Below are 6,494 nucleotides of genomic sequence, written 5' to 3' on the forward strand. Positions count from 1 at the left end.
CCTCTTGCTCCAATGTCAGGGATGCCTGGAAGAGTGATACAGAAAAGAAGAAAAAGAAAGAGAGAAAAGGCAGAGTCCCGCCGTTTGTAGAAGGGCGGGGAGGAGGGGCTTCTTTGGAAAAGCGCCAAGAGGCGGAGCCCAAGACTCAGAGTTAGCGCCGCAGCGGTGGTCTCGGACAGCCAGAGAGAATCCTAACCCGCTGGCATAATGTTCTTTGGAAAGGAGGAAGGCAGTCTAAATCTTTTCTTCAGCTTGCACTCAGACCAACGTACCCTCCCCCACCTCCACATCCTTGACCAAGAGAGGGAAAGAAGAGTTAGCCAGGTCCTCCTGCAAGCCAGCTCCAGGTGCAAATTTGCAAAGGCCGTTTTTACTATCAGTGTATTTAAAAGGGTCATCCAAGGAGTCACTCGAAGTGTTTTGTTTATATTCTTTAGATTGTTGCAAAGAAAGTTAATAGAGCCTTCTTTTACATACTTGGCTGAAAGGTTCTTGCCCTTCATTTAAACTCAAAAACGTTCTTCCCCTCCCCCCACCTTCACTCCTTACCCTGTCTTTTCCCTCTTCCAGAGTACCGAATATTAAAGTAAAAACCTCAGTACCTGTGTGGAGTGCTATGCTCTGATTCGAACGCTAAAGATATCCTGCACTGTGCTATCACATAGACGACCAAACGCCGCATCCTTCAAAAGTCCCTCCCCCCCCCCCCGGCTTGAAATTGTAAACTCTTCATCAAGGGGGCATCCCCACGTTCATCCTTTCTTTCCGCCCCCACTCTATTCAATTGCCTTTTCCCCAAAAAGCCTGTGCATAGTCAGATCATGTCCTATGGATCGTAAGTCAAAACACACATCACCGGGGATACCAAAGCAGCACGTTTTCACACCTGCCCAGCCCTTAATTACTACAAAACACCTGTGGTTCTACAGTTAAAAGCCCCTCTTTTCCCCCTCCCGGAAAAAAAAAAATCACCTGTCGTACCTACCTGAAGACGCAGGATATGGAAAGGAAGGAGATAGAGCTGTAGGGGTTTTGAATCACCGCAAGTATATGCCCGAGGTTGTCACTTCAAGGGCATGATGCGGTGTGATGCAGCGAGGGCCAGGAAGAAGTGTACAAACACTTCTCCTCTCCCCCGCCCAAAAGAGGCGGGGGCGGGGAGGAGCTGCAAGTGTAGGTAGGGGAAGAACCGGACATTCCAGCCAGCGGAATAATTCATCTCTGTTCTACAAGCAGGAAAAAAAAAAAAAAAAGCTCTTAAAACCGGAGAGGTAAAAGGTTTAGCTACTTGGTTAGCAAAAGTGGTTAGCCAAAGAAAGGTAGGGAACTCAGCAATTATCTAGGGAATCCTGCAGAGTGTGGACAATCTACTAAGATCCTTCAAAATAAAGGCGAAAACTCTCCGGATTTTTTCAAAAGTACCTGGATTATCCCATGACCACACAAGCCCCAAATTCAATTCCGGCCTAACCGACCCTTATTATAGAGTAGCACCTAATTAATAGAATAATTGCTCAATTGCTTGCTTCCTTATCTTTTGACCTTACTTTCAACAGCTATTTGTATGATACCCTTGGAGTGGTTGCTGGCACAAGTTAGTTGTAATGTAGTCCTACCAAATATCCCTATTCTGACTAAAAAGTCTTGGAGTGGCCTAGTTATTGTAAATTTGTTTCTTTATTGAATGGTAAGTCTGGTTCTCTTTTGAATTAAATTTATTTTAATACCCTATACAAATGTAGTATTTTCAGGGCATATTTTATAACTTGGTAATTAGTTTCATGTTAAGTTGAACTCCTCAGCACTGGCTTAAAAAGCTGGTGTAGCCAAAGGAGGGATGTGAAAAGGATGATCTGCTTTTTATCTTTTACTTTACACCTCAAAAGCATGTTATGATAAAGAGCAATTAAAACCAAGACTTCCAAGCTCCCCAACATTAAAATTTATGGTCTGCAACAATAGAAATGGATCTGTTTCTGGCAGAAATATCTAGTGTAGTCCAATTAAGATAATTTTTTACAAAAAAAAAAAAAATCACAAGTCTTTCTAAGTAGAGGCCCCTAAAGAACTAACAATCTCTCCCTCTCCCTTTCTCCCCCTTCACCCTCTCCCTATCTCTTCCCCCGTCTGTCTGTGTGTGTCTCTCTCTTAAACAAACACCCACATACTCACACACACCCTTCCTTTTGTCCTTTATGGAAAATAAAGGTCAGTTTTCTTCAATTATTTGTCTGTTTATTCTGCTATTCCTTAAATTTAAGCCTTTTTTACAGGTCTGAAATTGACTAATCCAAAAGGATAGTCATTTATCTTTAAAACATAGTTGTATTTTAAAAACTGATGATAGAAGGGATGGAGGTGAATAATTTTATTTAACCTAACTGAAGAAGGGATTCTGATGTTTTTAGGGAGGAGGTACAGTGATAGCCAACCTATAATCCTCGATGTGAACCATAAATATCAAATGATTTTCTATTCTTTTCACATTCTACTACAATAAATCTATTTCTGCAATCAGTAATTATGAGTTAAAATACACATTCTCAACACCAGGTTCCCTAACAAATACTTGAAAGTGGAAATGAGGCACATTTCCAAACACCAATTTACCACAGTTGTATAGCTCTCATAATAATTCTTCTCAGATGTGAAATAGGTGGGTATGTGGCAACATGCTAGATATAAATTGAACCACAATGGCAATGCTTGGTCCTGTCCAACCATGAACACACGGTAGACACAGTCAGCAGCTTTTAACTACCACTTACTCACTGTCAGATCCCTAAGTACAATCAAGGTTAGAAGTGCCTTTAAAAAAAATATTCATAACCTAAATTGGATGTAGAAAATCGAGAACTGAACAATAATAAAAGATTTAACCTTATATTTGGTATGCCCTCATCCATACATTATGCACATTAAGTATTGAATTTCGCTAATGTCAATCATTTTAAACTTCTCATAGATGAATCAAGCATCTTCTATCATTCACCCCCATCTCCCTATTTGAGCTCCTCTCCTATACCTAAAGGGGTGTATGTGGGTGTGGGGGGTGTTTCCTTTCTTCAAGAGAAAAGGGACTAGTATCACCTAAAGGCTGAGAAACTGCAGAAACTGAAATGTGCATCTTGTCTAGCCAAAGGAAACACATCCCTTACCATCTTTCTCTAGTGTTAGTTTAACAATAGCTATTCGGAGGAAATAGAGGGGAGGAGGGGGAGAAATACAATGAGTAAGGATAGGTTCGGAGAAGGTTGCGTAGTCGGGCAGGTTATAGTTGTAGTTGCAAATCCCTAACCTACTCGATTGAGGGGTTTCCCCTCTTATCCTCCCCCCTTTCCAGATGAAGTCAAAAGTATAGGACCAAGGACAGAGGTTGGTTGGAATCTACTCCTCACAAGAATAACTGTTTCACTGATACAGCTCAAAGGATCTTATTTAGGTTTTTCAGAACAAAGGGAATCTCGGGATAGACTGAAGAATTTGCTCTTAAATTGGCTGCAATGGGGTTGGTTGAATTATGGTAATTAATTTCCCTAAATTGTACTTTACACATTTAGCCACTCATTGATTTTGACAGCCCCCAACCATCCCTATTCTCACCCTCAAAAGAGGGTCTGCGTGCATTTGGTTCGGTCAATTACAACTCGATGCCTAATTCATTTCGTAATTCCATCTAGCAATCCCATTTTAGCAAAATGAATTCATTAATGCAATTAAACTTGGAGGTTTATCTCTTCTAATCTGAAACTCAAGACTTATCTTTTCCACAAGATACCCTTTCTTTTTTCTAAAAGATCTTCATTATATACTAAAGGCATGCAAATACTAAAACCAGTTATATATGTATTCTTATAAAATGAACTTCGAACATCACTTCAGATATTATTTCTCAATCTGTTTAGCTTCATTTTTGTACGATCATTACCATGCTACTGTCCACATTTACTACTTAGTTTCTAGTAGTGATAATTGTGAATATGCAATACAATTGAAAATGTTACACATACTTAAGTCAGAGAAATGAATGGCTTTGAACCAAACGAAAGACAATTATGTGCAATTATCTTAATATTACGATTACTTACAGGTTTTCTGTTTGCCAGGGAATCTGCAAGTAACGATTAAAGAAACCAAACTGCAACTTACCTTTCTCCCTTAAGGTGTGTGTGTGTGTGTGTGTGTGTGTGTGTGTGTGTGTGTGTGTGTGTGTGTGTGTGTGTGTGTGTGTTTAAAGTAACGGTGCAGTTCTCCCAATAAGGATGAGCAAGAAGCAGCTGGATAGTTCTCTTAAGACAGCACGAAACCTAAATTGTGGGCAGCTTTTAAAAGCAAATAAAAATATATGCTTCCGAGTCCCAACGTCCAACTCTAAACCGAATTGGGGGAAAGGGGAAGTGGAAAAGAAGGGAGAACTGAAGAGTAAAAAAAAGAGGGAGGGGGAGACAGAGACAGAAAGACGCTATCCTATTGCTTTTCAACTAAACAAAAAGGGGGAAAGAGAAACAAATGAGGGAACAAAGAAAAGGGATGAAAGAACGTATTTTTTTAAAGCCAATATCTTTCTTCGTGTTGCTTTTCAGTGGCTCGCTACAGAAGCAAGCTGCTGCATCTCTAAATAAGAACAGAAATAAGGGGGGAGGAAGTCTTAAAAAGGAGGTGGACTGGACCACAAATTTATAGTACCGTATCACCAAGCCCTCCTCCGCCTCCGCACTAGCGTGTGTACTGCTGCGGTGCCAAACTCTAGCTTGAGCAGCACGCGCGGAAGTATACGCCGAACCTAGTTGCAACGTAACCTGCTCATCGCTGTGGGACTCCGATTGGTGCAAACATGCTCTTTTGAGCCGCCCAATCGAGGAGCTCAATTACGATTGGCTAAAATGCTATGTCACTCTAGGACACTCAATGGAGTCCTGTTTCAAGGTAAGCTGTGCCGAGAGGTGCACATTTAACGCTGGCGGTGAAAGGAATACATGGAGCAGTCGAAAAGGAAAGCTACGTGGGAGGGTTGGAACTGAGCTCTCAGAGTTTGCTATTTGGCATGATTTCTCTCTCTCTCTCTCTCTCTCTCTCTCTCTCTCTCTCTCTCTCTCTCTCTCTCTCTCATCTCTCATCTCTCTCTCTCTCTCTCTCTCTCTCTCTCTCTCTCTCTCTCTCTCTCTCTCTCTCTCTCTCTCTCTCTCTCTCTCTCTCTCTCTCTCTCTCTCTCTCTCTCTCTCTCTCTCTCTCTCTCTCTCTCTCTCTCTCTCTCTCTCTCTCTCTCTCTCTCCCCCTCCCTCCTTCTTTCCCTTCCTGCTTCTCCTCCTCCCCCTCTCTCCCTCTTCCTCTCCCTCTCCTCTCTCCTCTGTCTCTCTTTCTCTCCTCTCCCTCCCTCTCTCTTTCCTTCCTTCCTTTTCTCCCCCTTCTTGCTTCCCCTCTCTCTTTCTCAGAAATTTCATCCCCCTGCAGTTACTATTGCACGTTTCTTTATAATATTAAAATATCTGCCTGGTATGTATGAGTCATTGGTGGCTCCCTCTCTTTGATCTGCGTGACATACATCCGTTACTCCTCCCCCACTCCCGCATGCTTTTTTTTTTTTTTTTTTTTTTTTTTTTTTGGCGTATTTTCTGATGGATTTTAGTATAGTCGCACTTAGGAAAATGATTTCTTAATCTGGAATTGTTAGCACAACCACTTTAAATGGTTTATCTACATGTAGCTTCCCAAAATTTTATATGCCATATACCTCCTTAATGTAATTGTCCAATTATGTTTTAGACAATTTATAACATCTAGTTAAAAATTCCAAAAGTTCTTGAATCATAACAAAAATTAAACTACAATAGCTGCTAAAATATATTCTAAAAATCAATTTGAATATCATTTTTAAAAAGCAAACTTATTTTGATAAAAATACGTCTAAAATAAAGTACTACAAAATGTAATCTATAAATAACAGTCCAGGAAATTTTTATCAATATACCAAAACTTTATTTAACTTGTTTTACTTATTCAAATGCCCTAGAGGCAAAAAAATTTAAATAAGGGTAAATAAATCAGTATTAAACAGATAGAAAGCTGGAACCAAAGATAATATAAGAATGGATTACTTCTATTAATTTTGTTAAAAAGAAAACAAAGCTTTAAGTTTAAATCACCTATTTAAACTTTGCCTACATTCATAAGAAATGGCTGGGCCTTTGATCTTTTAGAAAGAATGAATCAAAGATCAGAACAAGCCTTTGGAAAACTGGTTACTTTCAAGTCTCAAAGAATCAAAATGAGGCAAAACATAAATCCTTAACAAAATTAAATAGGGGTAGCAAGTAGGACATAGTTCAGTCATTAGGAGGCACAGTTTGGCATCCAGTTCTCTCAGGTGGTTTTGTGTTTGCTATTTTCTTTCTTTTGGAAGTAATTTCACCTAAATGCCACAAGAAGTATATGATGTTCTGAAACAGAAAGCTGGCACTGGCATATGGCAGAGGCTAAGTCTCCAGCCTGTGACC

General features: G+C 40.1%; 2 protein-coding genes and 1 long non-coding RNA gene across 16 annotated transcripts in view; 1 reads left to right on the plus strand and 2 right to left on the minus strand.

Moving 5' to 3' along the window:
* The window catches only part of ELAVL2 (ELAV like RNA binding protein 2), a 211,329-nt gene extending 206,581 nt beyond the window's left edge, over window positions 1-4,748 (minus strand). For 3 of the 13 annotated variants that reach the window (XM_074280761.1, XM_074280757.1, XM_074280747.1), the window contains exons 1-2: window positions 4,687-4,734; window positions 986-1,226 (exon numbers count right to left, since the gene is read on the minus strand). The gene's annotated coding sequence lies outside the window, so the exon portion shown is untranslated. Of the gene's footprint in view, window position 1; window positions 551-985; window positions 1,227-4,149; window positions 4,662-4,686 lie in introns of those variants that run through there. The other 10 variants (XM_074280751.1, XM_074280749.1, XM_074280765.1 and 7 more) reach the window with 6 other exon arrangements.
* LOC141550287 (uncharacterized) overlaps window positions 4,744-6,494 on the plus strand; it is a 59,565-nt gene continuing 57,814 nt past the window's right edge. For both annotated transcript variants that reach the window (XR_012484567.1, XR_012484568.1), the window contains exon 1: window positions 4,744-4,926. This is a non-coding gene — a long non-coding RNA (uncharacterized LOC141550287). The remainder of the gene's footprint in view (window positions 4,927-6,494) is intronic.
* Window positions 5,954-6,494, minus strand: part of LOC141550283 (tumor suppressor candidate gene 1 protein-like) — a 1,999-nt gene continuing 1,458 nt past the window's right edge. The window contains exon 1 of the mRNA XM_074280739.1: window positions 5,954-6,494. This exon is cut by the window's right edge and continues 1,458 nt beyond it. The gene's annotated coding sequence lies outside the window, so the exon portion shown is untranslated.

The sequence above is a fragment of the Sminthopsis crassicaudata genome, chromosome 1, assembly GCF_048593235.1.
Source record: "Sminthopsis crassicaudata isolate SCR6 chromosome 1, ASM4859323v1, whole genome shotgun sequence".
In the NCBI taxonomy this organism is placed as follows: Eukaryota; Metazoa; Chordata; class Mammalia; order Dasyuromorphia; family Dasyuridae; genus Sminthopsis; species Sminthopsis crassicaudata.